The sequence below is a fragment of the Suncus etruscus genome, chromosome 1, assembly GCF_024139225.1.
Source record: "Suncus etruscus isolate mSunEtr1 chromosome 1, mSunEtr1.pri.cur, whole genome shotgun sequence".
Lineage (NCBI taxonomy): Eukaryota > Metazoa > Chordata > Mammalia > Eulipotyphla > Soricidae > Suncus > Suncus etruscus.
The window spans coordinates 126,919,944-126,932,158 of record NC_064848.1 but is presented as its reverse complement, the minus strand read 5'-3'; positions in this window follow the sequence as shown (position 1 = coordinate 126,932,158).

The window sequence follows — 12,215 nt, the reverse complement described above, 5'->3', positions numbered from 1 at the left end:
ACAGATAAAGCTGTTCATGATTGAGTTGCAGTCATACAATGTACAAACAACCTTCACCAGTGCACATCTTGTCACCAATTGTCCCGGGTTTTTCTCTCACTCTTCCTGATGTACTCTTCCTTCCCACCCCTGACAGTCTCTAGGATAGGCATTTTGCTTTACTCTCTCTCTCTTTTTTTTTTTTTTTGGCATTTTGGTTTCCACTACTATTAATGAAGTCATATCACTTTATCCCCTTTTAGCACCCAGTTCTTGTCCAGAGTTACCAGTTCCAACTATCACTTTCAAAATAGACTCTAACCGCACTCTCTGCTCTTTGTAGCAAGCTTCCTACCATGAAACTGGTCCTCCTAAACCTCATCTCTATTGTCTTTGGATATCATCCCCACACTGTCTTTATTTTCCTTATATCTCACAGATGAGTGAGATTATTCTATGTGTATCATGTTTCTTCTGACTCATTTTACTCAACATAATAATCTCCATGTATATTCTTGTATAAGCAAATTTCATGGCTCCATTTTTCCCAATAGCTGCATAATGTGCCATTGTGTAAATGCTGCACAGTAGAAACATTTCCTTTAGCCACAAAGCTAAAAGTATATTTGTTCTATAAAATTAAAATTATCAAAGTTAATTTCAAAATGCATAATATATTAATATAATTATTAATATCTATATATTTGGTTATATTTTATTAGATATGTCTTTATATCATTCAGTCTTAGACACAATTTTTCTCAGCATTTTCAAGTACTGGAATATATCATTTGAACCTAACTGTCAATTAGAACCAAGAAGTTGGAACCAGAGACAGAATTTTACCTTAGAATAAGATTTGTCAGTGCTGGAAATCACAAATATGAGCACCATTTTAGGTAGTGCATTGTGAAAGAGATAAAAATCAATAAATAAGAGTTTTTCCATAAAGGACAAAAAAGCTTGATTACAACATACTTGGTAATAAAAATAGTAAAAGAATATGCTATATACTGTATGCAAGGTAGAAATTAAAATGAGCTAAAAAAAAGAGGATTCTATCTTAGGGTGAAAGAATAGTTAACAGTACTTAATACCCATTTATTTATTGTGCTTCAAGAATCATGACAGGGGGCAGCAGAGAAAGTTTGACTTCGGATCATGGTGTCTGGTCTGTCAGCTAGACAACTTGATGATTAGGAGCTGGGATCTTCTAAAACTTATTTACTTTTATATAGGGCAGTTAATGCATCACAGACTCAGGGTGTATTGAGACAGCTGGAGTTCTTCAGCTTTGTCTCGGTGTGAGATCTCTAACTAGTCTTCCCATCTTGTAAGAGAATAGCATGTGGAAGCTCTATAACTTTTTATTTTCTTTTATTTTACTTTATTCTTATGAATTTTTCTAAGAGATCCTTACTCAGGAGTCATTTCTGCCATATTCAGTTTTTTATAATTAATGTATTACAAGGGAAAAAGAATAAACTTAAAGAGTATGTGGGTCTGTTTTAAAATCTCAACACTAAGATAGAAGGTAAGTCTTTGTGGAGTTATCACTACATGGGATGAGTATAGGAAGACAAAAATTATTTGAATGAACAGAGAAATGATATGATCGAGAAAGTACAGGAATTTTAACATCAGAGAGATTAAGTGGGGCTCTGGAAATAAAGGACATGACAAAAAGCAAAGATATGATAAAGTGTGGAAGGAATTCTTGCCAAGGTAAGGAGCCTGGGTATGATTCAGCTAGGAATGGAAAGCTATTACAGTAGTAGCTTTCAACCTTGGCTGCCATTGCAATCATCTGGGGAGCCTTAAAATAACCAATCCTGAGTCCCACCTCCAGAGATTCTAATTTAGTTATTCTGGAATGTACACAGAGCTTCAGGAGGTTTGAAAGCCATCCCAGGTGATTTTAATGTCAGACAAAGCTGAAACCCAGTACATTGGAAGAATCTGAGTTGAGAGAAGCTTTATGATTAGCATATTCATGTTTTTTCTTTCTTTTTTTCTTTTTTCTTTCTTTCTTTCTTTCTTTCTTTCTTTCTTTCTTTCTTTCTTTCTTTCTTTTTTCTTCCTTCTTTCTCTTTCTCTCTCTTTCTCTCTCTTTCTCTTTCTCTTTCTCTCTCTCTTTCTTTCTTTCTCTCTCTCTCTCTCTTTCTTTCTTTCTCTCTCTCTCTTTTTTCTATCTTTCTTTTTTCTTTCTTTCTTTCTTTCTTTCTCTTCTTTCTTTCTTTCTTTCTTTCTTTCTTTCTTTTCTTTCTTTCTTTCTTTCTTTCTTTCTTTTCTTTCTTTCTTTCTTTTTCTTTCTTTCTTCTTTCCTTCTTTCTTTTTTTCCCTCTCTCAATTGCCAGCAAATTGCTTATAACAGATCTCTTTTGTTTTTTAAATAAAAGCAAACTGCCATAAGATCTTTTTTGGAGTGCTGCTCCAGGCCTATTCCTTGCATTGTTATCAAGAGTGAAGCCTGGCAGTTCTCAGGGCATTATATGTGGTGCCAGGGATCAAACTGAGGCTGGCTACATTCAAAGCAAAAGCTTAAATCTATACTATTTCTCTGACCCTAATAACTATGATTTTAATGTAATCTTTAAGAAAAAAGCCTTGCGGGGCCAATGAGGTGGCACTAGAGGTAAGGTGTCTGCCTTTCAAGAGCTAGCCAAGGAAGGACCGCGATTAGATCCCCCGATGTCCTATATGGTCCCCCTAAGCCAGGGGCAATTTCTGAGCGCTTAACCAGGAGTAAGCCCTAAGCATCAAACGGGTGTGGCCGGAAAAACAAACAAACAAACAAACAAAAAATCCTTTCTGTTTTGTTGCATCTCTTCAAAAGACAAGACTTCAGAGAAGTTGTTACTCAAATACCAAGTTTCTGGCAGCTTAATTGCTCTGAAAATGAAGTCCTTTTTAATCTGTTGCAGGAAAGTGGCAAGGATTGGGAGGTTTTGAACTTGTGAATTTTTCAGGCATTTTTTTAGATTATGGAAGTACCCACCATTCTCACCTACATTCCCTTCTAGTCCTGCATTCTTTTTTTTATTGACATATTTATTTATGCAATTTGATTACAAACATGGTTGTAGTTGGGTTTCAGTCATATAAAGAATACCTCCCTTTACCAGTGCATCATTCTCATCACCAATGCCCCAAATCTCCCACCTCGATACCCCGCCCACTACCTGTATTTGAGACAAACTTTCAACTTCCCTCATTCATTCACATTGTTAGGTTAGTTGTCATTTTTATTTCTCTAACTGTACTCATCACTCTTTTTGGTGAGCTTCCTATCATGAGCTGGATCTTCCAGCCCTCATCTCTATTGTGTCTGAGAATTATTATAAAAATGTCTTTTATTTTTCTTAAAACCCAAGATGAGTGATACTATTCTGTGTCTATCTCTCTCCTTCTGACTTATTTCACTCAGCATAATAGATTCTATGTACATCCATGTATAGAAAAATTTCATGACTTCATCTCTCCTGACAGGTGCATAATATTCCATTGTGTATATGTACCACAGGTTCGTTAGCCATTCATCTGTTGAAGGGCATCTTAGTTGTTTCCAGAGACTGGCTATTGTAAATAGTGCTGCAATGAATATTAATGTGAGGAAGGGATTTTTTAATTGTATTTTTGTGTTCCGAGGGTATATCCCAGAAGTGGTATAGCTGAATCATATGGAAGCTCAATTTCAAGTTTTTTTGGGAATCTCCATATTGTTTTTCATAAAGGCTGGACTAGATGATATTCCCACCAGCAGTGAATGAGAGATCCTTTCTCTCCACATCCCCTCCAGCACCGATTGTTCTTGTTCTTTGTGCTATGTGCCAGTCTCTGTGGTATGAGATGATACCTCATTGTTGCTTTGATTTGAATCTCCCTGATAATTAGTGATGTGGAGCATTTTTTCATGTGTCTTTTGGCCATTTGTATTTCTTCTTTGAGAAATTGTTCATTTCTTTCCCCATTTTGTGATGCTATCAGTATCATTCTAATAGTCTATAGGAATGATGGGCTGTTTTATAACTTTAAATTTGTTTTTTATAGATTATATAGATGTGGGGTTTTTTTGTGAAGTTCTGTCAGTGCCTTGTATAGTTTGGCTATTAGCCCCTTATCTGATGGGTATTGGTTGAATAATTTCTCCTATTCTCCCATAGTGCTTTTGTATTCTAGGCACTATTTCCTTTGGGGTGCAGAAGCTTCTTTGCTTAATATATTCCCATCTGTTTATTTCTGCTTCCACTAGTTTGGAGAGTTAGTCCTGCATTCTTAAAAAGAAAAGCTATGTGTTTGCACAAAAGTACCCAGGCAGAGATGTCTATTGTCATTAAATTGTGTATTTCTAATGAATAATTTTGAAATTAAATAAATGAAAAAATTAGTTATTGACTCCTAAGCTATCAGTATCATCCTACTAGTCTATAGGTATGATGGGCTTGTTTTATCACTTTAAATTTGTTTTTTTATAGATTTTTAAATATTATAAATAAGCAATTACCACATATGATTCAATAATTTCCAAGTTATTCCATTACTCTCATGTAAGGATGAGGAAAGTATTTAGAAAGGTTATGACTTCTTTTGGTTTATAGAGCTAGTTAGTAGGTGACAGAAAATTTAAGTATAGCTATTCTAATTCAAAATTGTTCTTTATTATATATAGATATATATAATTTTGAGACAACCCCTTTGTTTAGTGGGGTATTTTTTGTTTGTTTGGGGACCATACATAGCTGTTTTCCAGACTTACTTCTTGTTTTAGTAATAACTGCTTATAGATCTCTTCCGGCAGAGCTCAAGGATAAAATCTCAATCACTTGCATGGTAAACACTTTGACTCTGTCATTGTTGTACTTTCTTTCTGGCCCCAATTATATAGTTTGTAATCTTTGGTCCTCACATCATCAGTCTTCGATTCACTGACACTAGAGTTTGACTTGCTCCTATTTTTTATGGTGAATCTTCAGCGACTGGTTTCACTTCACTAACTGGTACTGTGTTTGCCTGTATTGCTGAAAGATTACCTGACATCCATCCCATCTGAGTTCTGGATAGAATTTTGCCAATAATTACTATGAGCTCTTATTTTTTTTTAACAAAATAGCATTTGTTCTTTATTGTAAACTAATATGATATTAAATTATTATTAATAATAAATTAATTGTAAACTAATAGGATAATAAACTAGTAAAACTGCACAAAAAGTATTTATATTTATCTTCATCTCTAATGCTTTTTTTATTAAACACAGAGTAATATTAATGGATTGATTGCAGATTGGCAAAATCAAAAGGCATTTAAATTCTAACAGTTTTCTTATCTTTTTAACTTTTTGGTGTTTTTAAGGGCAATATAGCATAGTCACACTTGTTGAATTAGTTTTTTTTCTTTATTTATACAATTTGATTACAAACATGACTGTAGTTGGGTTTCAGTCATATAAAGAACATCCCCCTTCACCAGTGCATCATGCCCATCACCAGTGCCCCAAATCCCTCACCTCCCTACCACCCCCACCTGTATTTGAGAAGGGCTTTCTACTTCCCTCATTCGTTCACATTGTTATGTTAGTTGTCAGTGTAGTTATTTCTCTAACTGTAGTCATCACTTTGTGGTGAGCTTCATATTGTGAGCTGGATGAATTAGTCATTTTTACAATATTTATTTATCTAATTGATTATACTGAAAAATTGCCCCCCCAAATTACAAAGAAGTTACCTAGCATGTCATGTTATAGAATTACAGTGGTATATTAGCAGATCATGTTAGTGTGATAAAGTAACTTGCATGAGAACATGTATAATTTTGGTTGAGTTAAATTCAGATATAATTTAAAAATACAATTTTTATAAAATTGGGGGAACATTCTTAGTAGAATTTACCTTCCGGTCACTGAAATGTCTTCTTTTTTCTACTTTATGGGATTTTAAGTCATCTCCAAGAACTTTCCCTTTTCCTGTAGAGAAGATTTACTAGCTGTTCAATTCCAAATAATAATCTTTTACCTTTGAATAGCTAGAGGACTATTATCCTTTCTTTAAATAAATCTTTATTTAAGCACCATGATTATAAGCATGTTTGTAGTTGGATTTCAGTCATAAACAGAATACCACCCTTCACCAGTGCAATACTCCCACCATCAATTCATAATTATCCATTCTAATTGTTTTGTATATCTCTTATGATGCCATTTGTTTGTATTTATCTCTTGACAAATATACCTTGCCTTTTATACTAGATCAAACTTACTGTAAAGGGCCTTTTGGTCTCTCTCTGTCTCTATCTCTCTGTCTCTGTCTCTCTCTATCATTCTATCTCTTTCTCTCCCTCTCTGTTTTCAGTATCTGGCTCAGTGCCCAGCACATGATCCTCACCTAATGAATATCTATTAGGATGTATGTCACAGAATTCCAAGAGAATCACTTAAATAGTATTGACTGCATATTACTTTCAAGACAATTACCTGACTCTTACTTAGTAAACATGTCATGTTTTTATTCATAAGGTTATTAGCCTTGCAACCTTGAACTCTAGTTGATGGATAGCCAGGAGATGAGCCAACAGAATGTTTTCTGTGTATCTGAAAAATGTTTAGAAATTGTGAAATGGTTAAAGTCCTTTCAATCTACTACATCAAAATATCACAGACTGGGTAGCTTATGAATAACAAGCATTTATTTCTCAGAGTTGTGGAGACTAGAACTTCTGGGTTCTCTAAATGGTTTATGAGTCAATATTAGGGCACTTCTCTAGTTTTTAGACTGCTAAACAATATTCTTGTAGAACAGAAGGATCTAGAAATTTGTGCACTGATGCTTTTATAAGAACCTCATAGAAACCTCATGATTTAGAATACCCACCCCACAAAGATAACTCCTCCCAATTCTATCAATTTCCATTGTGGGTCAAGATTTTAGTATATAAATTTGGGGGGAGACACTTTCAGACCATAGTAATGTGAATACTAATTAGCAGCATTCACAATATTTTTCTGTTTGTTTATTAGAAGAGTGATGTCCAGTGATATTTTAAAGTACTCTGACTCATTGTTTTGCTAGGGAAATCACTTATAATACCTGGCACATCGTTACTTATTTAATATTTACAATCACCATTTAAAACCAGAAAATTGCCAGAAATAGTATAGAATGTGAAATTTTTGTCTCACATGCACTTGGCCTGTTCTTGATCCCTTACATCACATATGGTCCTCTGAGCAAAATCATGAGTGATATTCTAGTGCATAGCTAAGAGTAAGCTCTGAGCACTGAGAGGTATGACCTAAAATCAAATAAAATTAAACAGTTAAAAATGTTTATAGAAAGAATATTGCTTCTCTTTGAACAAATGAGAAAATGGTGCATTGATAGGTTACTTGCTAATGACTGCACAATTAGAGTTTGTCAGATAGCTCAAAGGGATGGAGTGTATATCTTGCAGGCATGGGATCCCAACTTTGGTCCTGACAGCACTTATCATCCTTAGCACTGCTGGGGTAGCCATGGTAAACCCCAGTAATGCTGTGCTAAGTGAGCACTTGTCAGGTTCACACTGCTGAATACTTCCGGAAGTAATCCCTGTGCCCCCAAGCACTGCTCAGGAGGATCCCACCCCCCCCCCCCCCAAATAGTATACAGTCTATAAGCCAAAGACCTGGAATTTGAATCTAGAAGCCTGACTTCAAATTCTTAAAGCCACAAACAACATTGGTTATATATTTTATAGTGATTTTAGAGACCAGTAAAAATGATTTAATTAAACAATTTGAAAATTAGGTTACTTTTTTTCCACAAGGTATGAAGACCACATGAAAGATGAAAAAAGCCATATGAGGTTAAGCACTACACCAGCTCAAGGTCAGATTGATACTCGGTTACTTTCCTATCTTTAAGTTATTTTCCATTAGTGTAAAAACAGAAACAGAAGAGTCCTGACTGAGGTGAAGAGAGCCTTTCATCTTCCTAGGCAGGGGACCACTTGGGAAAGCAGGCTGATCTGAGCTGCAGGCGAGCTGAGCCATTTAAAAACACATGAAAGTAAGATCTTAAAAGATAATTTTTATGAGGATGGCAAAGCTGAGGGTGTATGCTTATAAAAGTGCACAGGAAACGTGGGTTAAAACTGATCAGTGATTAAAATTCCCTAGACCTTTAAAATGCAAATGATTTGAAAAATGTCAGAGTTTTGAAAAGTAAGCATTTTCATTTATGGAAGTTACAACATGGCCCTTTCTTCCTGAGAATATTTGAAGTTCCATGAAATTCACAAGAACTTCAGTAAAAAGAATTAGTTATAAAATATTGCCTGCTGGGGCTGGGAAGGGTGTTCCACTGATCTCCCATCATTGTTTTTCTCCTTCAGAATGTGGTGAGGTAGTTAAATTTTTCCCATTTTACCCATTGAAAGAATGATGCAACAAATGTCTTCTGTGTAAATTGAAAAAAACAACACCACAGGCTACTTTTCTTAAATTGTAAATTTCAACTCACTGACTTTATTTCCTGGAGATAGAAGTCAGGCACACTGATTTTCATTGATATGTGGTGTGTGTGTGTGTGTGTGTGTGTGTGTGTGTGTGTGTGTGTGTGTGTGTGTGTTGTTGACCTTCTAAACTTGCTGCTATATTTTTCTTTCACAAATGCATACTGCCAGCCAGATTCTTCCATATCAATAGTGGTTAGGATCCTCGATGGGAATGTTGCATTGGTGATGGGTGGTGTTCTTTACATGACTGAAACCCAAACACAATCATGTATGTAATCAAGGTGTTTAAATAAAAATAAATAAATAAATAAAATCAACTACAAAAAAAAATATCTGACTAAAAAAAAAAGTCTATCTATAAGATTACAGGTCTAAGTTTGAAGGTTTCAACTTGCTTTGGGACACAGGTTGGTGACTCAGTATTTAATTCTATCATTGGGCTATCTAATTAATAAAACTCAACAATTTTGTCACAATACATTCAGCAGAGGTTTAAATAACTAGTTTTCAAAGATCTCTATTTTGCTATTGTCAAAAAATGTTCTTTAAATCTGCTAAAAATATCCTACGATACAGTAAAAGGAATGCAGAGCTTCTTCACATTGTTAAGATATGGTGAGTTTCTTTTGCCATTGACTCTTTAAGTATATGTCAAGGAGAGTGGGAAGCAGAAGAAGCAAAAAATTTTGGCATCAAAAGCCTCAGTTACTAAAGATGTACTTTCTTCATCCATAGCGACTGCAAGAATATGTTTAAAATTTTAAAGATCATCCTTTCCTCACTTTTGATTTGAACAAATGAATCTCAACCAAAATGAATCTAGTTGTATTGCATTTTTCTTCCTAGATGTAAGGGAGGAAATTTCCCCTTGGATTTTACTTTAATTAAAACCAACATCATGAGTTCTCAAGGATAGATAATCAGATGAATTAGTGATGGAAACTAGAAACTATGTATGGAGGTCAAAGGAAATTTGAAAATATATACTCAGTAAAAATATTCTCAAACACTAGATATGTTATAAGCCATTTACACAGTATAATTTAACTGAAAATTAGTTAAATAAAAAGTAGCTCTGCTTTGTTGTATTGCTGCAATAAAATTTGACTTATGTTTGTTTTAAAAATCTATCTGAGAAAAATTATTCATTACTTACTTCTCTTTTTTGTTTTAAACTTTTGGTTTATTCCCTCCTACACTCAGAGCTTTACTATTGTCCCTGTGCTTAGGGATCCCTCCTGGTCATGCTTGGGGAACAATATATGGTGTCAGTAATTGAATCTATGTTAGATGCATGCAAGACCAGCACTGTAACCACTTATACTTGCCCCAAAGAATTCAAAGAAATATTTATTCGACATTTTATGTGTCAGTTATTACTATTGGCAGAGAGTACACCCAATTGGTGCTCAGGACTTAGTAGTCTTATTCCTGGTTTATATCTTTCTCTGTGTTCAGACATCCATTTCTGGAAGTTCTTCTGGAGCAAATAAGGAACTAACTAGAATTAGCCAAATGCAAGTGCTTTAATATTATGTTATTTATCTGATATCTGGTTCTTTTTTTTCCCTTAAATATTTACTTGTTCACTCAGTGAATATTTATTTGTATCATCTATGTAACATTCTTCTTGTAAAAGTTAAAAACAAAACAAACAACTTTAAGATGTTCTTGAAGCTGGAAAGATAGTACAGAAAGTAGGGTGCTTGCCTTGCATGTGGCCCACTCAGTTAAGTTCCCAGCACCTCAAATAGTCCCCTGAGCTCACCAGGAATGATTCTTGAATACAGATTCAGAAATAAGCTCTGGAAACATTCAATTGTGACCCCAAAACAAATAAAAATATCTTTTTCCTCATAATTTTTTATAGTTGAGGAGACAAAATATGTAACACAATACAAATTGTTAAGAAGCCTACACTAACAACTACCATGATAATGATAGAGAGAGAAATACAATCCCTGTACCAAAGACAGGCAGGAGGTGAGGAAAGTAAGAAATGGTGGGAAAATAGTAGTGAAAAATTTGCACTGGTGATGGCAGAGTGCATTTAATGAATTAACACTAACTATGAACATGTCAGTTGCCATGGTGCTTAAGTAAAGAAAATACTATTAACAAAAAAGTTGTTAAGATCATGTCTCTAAATTTAATTTATTATAGCAATTTTCATAACAATAAACTAGGACCCCTTGAAATCTATCTTTTTAAGAGAACAAATAGATAACATATATTATATATCCTTCAGTTTCATCCATTTATACATAAGATAGATATTAAATATACATATATACTTAACATATATTAATATATAATTCATTAAAAGTAATAATTAGCAAAGAATAGAATAATGTACTTGAATATATTCAATGTGCATGTATACATACATTTTTGTTGTAAAAAGATGGGGGAGTCAATTTCCCCAACTTTATTCTTTTTATTATCTATCTACTTTTTTTTTTTTTAGTCTTTCACATTTATATTTAACATGCATAGTGACAGAGAATTAGAGCAATTCACACCACCAGAGTTGACCTCCCTCCACACTGTTCCCAGCATGCATCCCATACTTCCACCCTTAACCCCCTGGACTGCTAGTGTAACAGGTCTCTTTTGTGTATAGCTTGTTGTAGTTTGGGTCTTCTGATTCGATTGTCCACGATTTTGGTTGGGTATTTAGGTCTGATCATTTTTTATTTCCACTGAATGATCACGAGAATGCTTTGCCTTTGGTAAGCCCAAACAATGTTTTCTATATATACAAATAGGTATATATGTATAAATTGAAATATGAGTGTAACATTGCATAGAAACAAACTTAAAAATGTACTAGAGAAAATAGAATATGCATACAATTTTAAAGACAGTAAACATATAGAATAGTGAAAATCTGTAGTTGCCATTTTGTTTTTTGTTTTTGTTATATATATGTATATATATATATATATATATATATATATTTAAACACCTTGATTACCTACATGATTGTGTTTGGGTTTCAGTCATGTAAAGAACACTACCATCACCAGTGCAACATTTTCATCACCAATGTCCCAAATCTCTCTCCTTCCCACCCAACCCCTGCCTGTACTCTAGACAGGCTTTCTATTTCCCTTGTACATTCTCATTATTAGGATAGTTCAAAATGTAGTTATTTCTCTAACTAAACTCATCTTTCTTTGTGGTGAGCCTCATGAGGTGAGCTGTAACTTCTAGCCCTTCTCTCTTTTGTGTCTGAAAATTATTATTGCAAGAATGTCTTTCATTTTTCTTAAACCCATAGATGAGTGAGACCATTCTGCAGTTTTCTCTCTCTCTATGACTTATTTCACTCAGCATAATAGATTCCATGTATATCCATGTATAGGTAAATTTCATGACTTCATCTCTCCTGACAGCTGCATAAAATTTCATTGTGTATATGAACCACAGTTTCTTTAGCCATTCATCTGTTGAAGGGTGTCTTGGCTGTTTCCAGAGTCTTGCTATGGTAAATAGTGCTGCAATGAATATAGGTGCAAGGAAGGGATTTTTGTATTGTATATTTGTGTTCCTAGGGTATATTCCTAGGAGTGGTATAGCTGGGTCGTATGGGAGCTTGATTTCCAGTTTTGGGAGGAATCTCTATATTGCTTTTCATAAAGGTTGCACTAGACAGCATTCCCACCAGCAGTGGATAAGAGTTCCTTTCTCTCCACATCCCCACCAACACTGCTTGTTCTCATTCTTTGTGATGTGTGCCAATC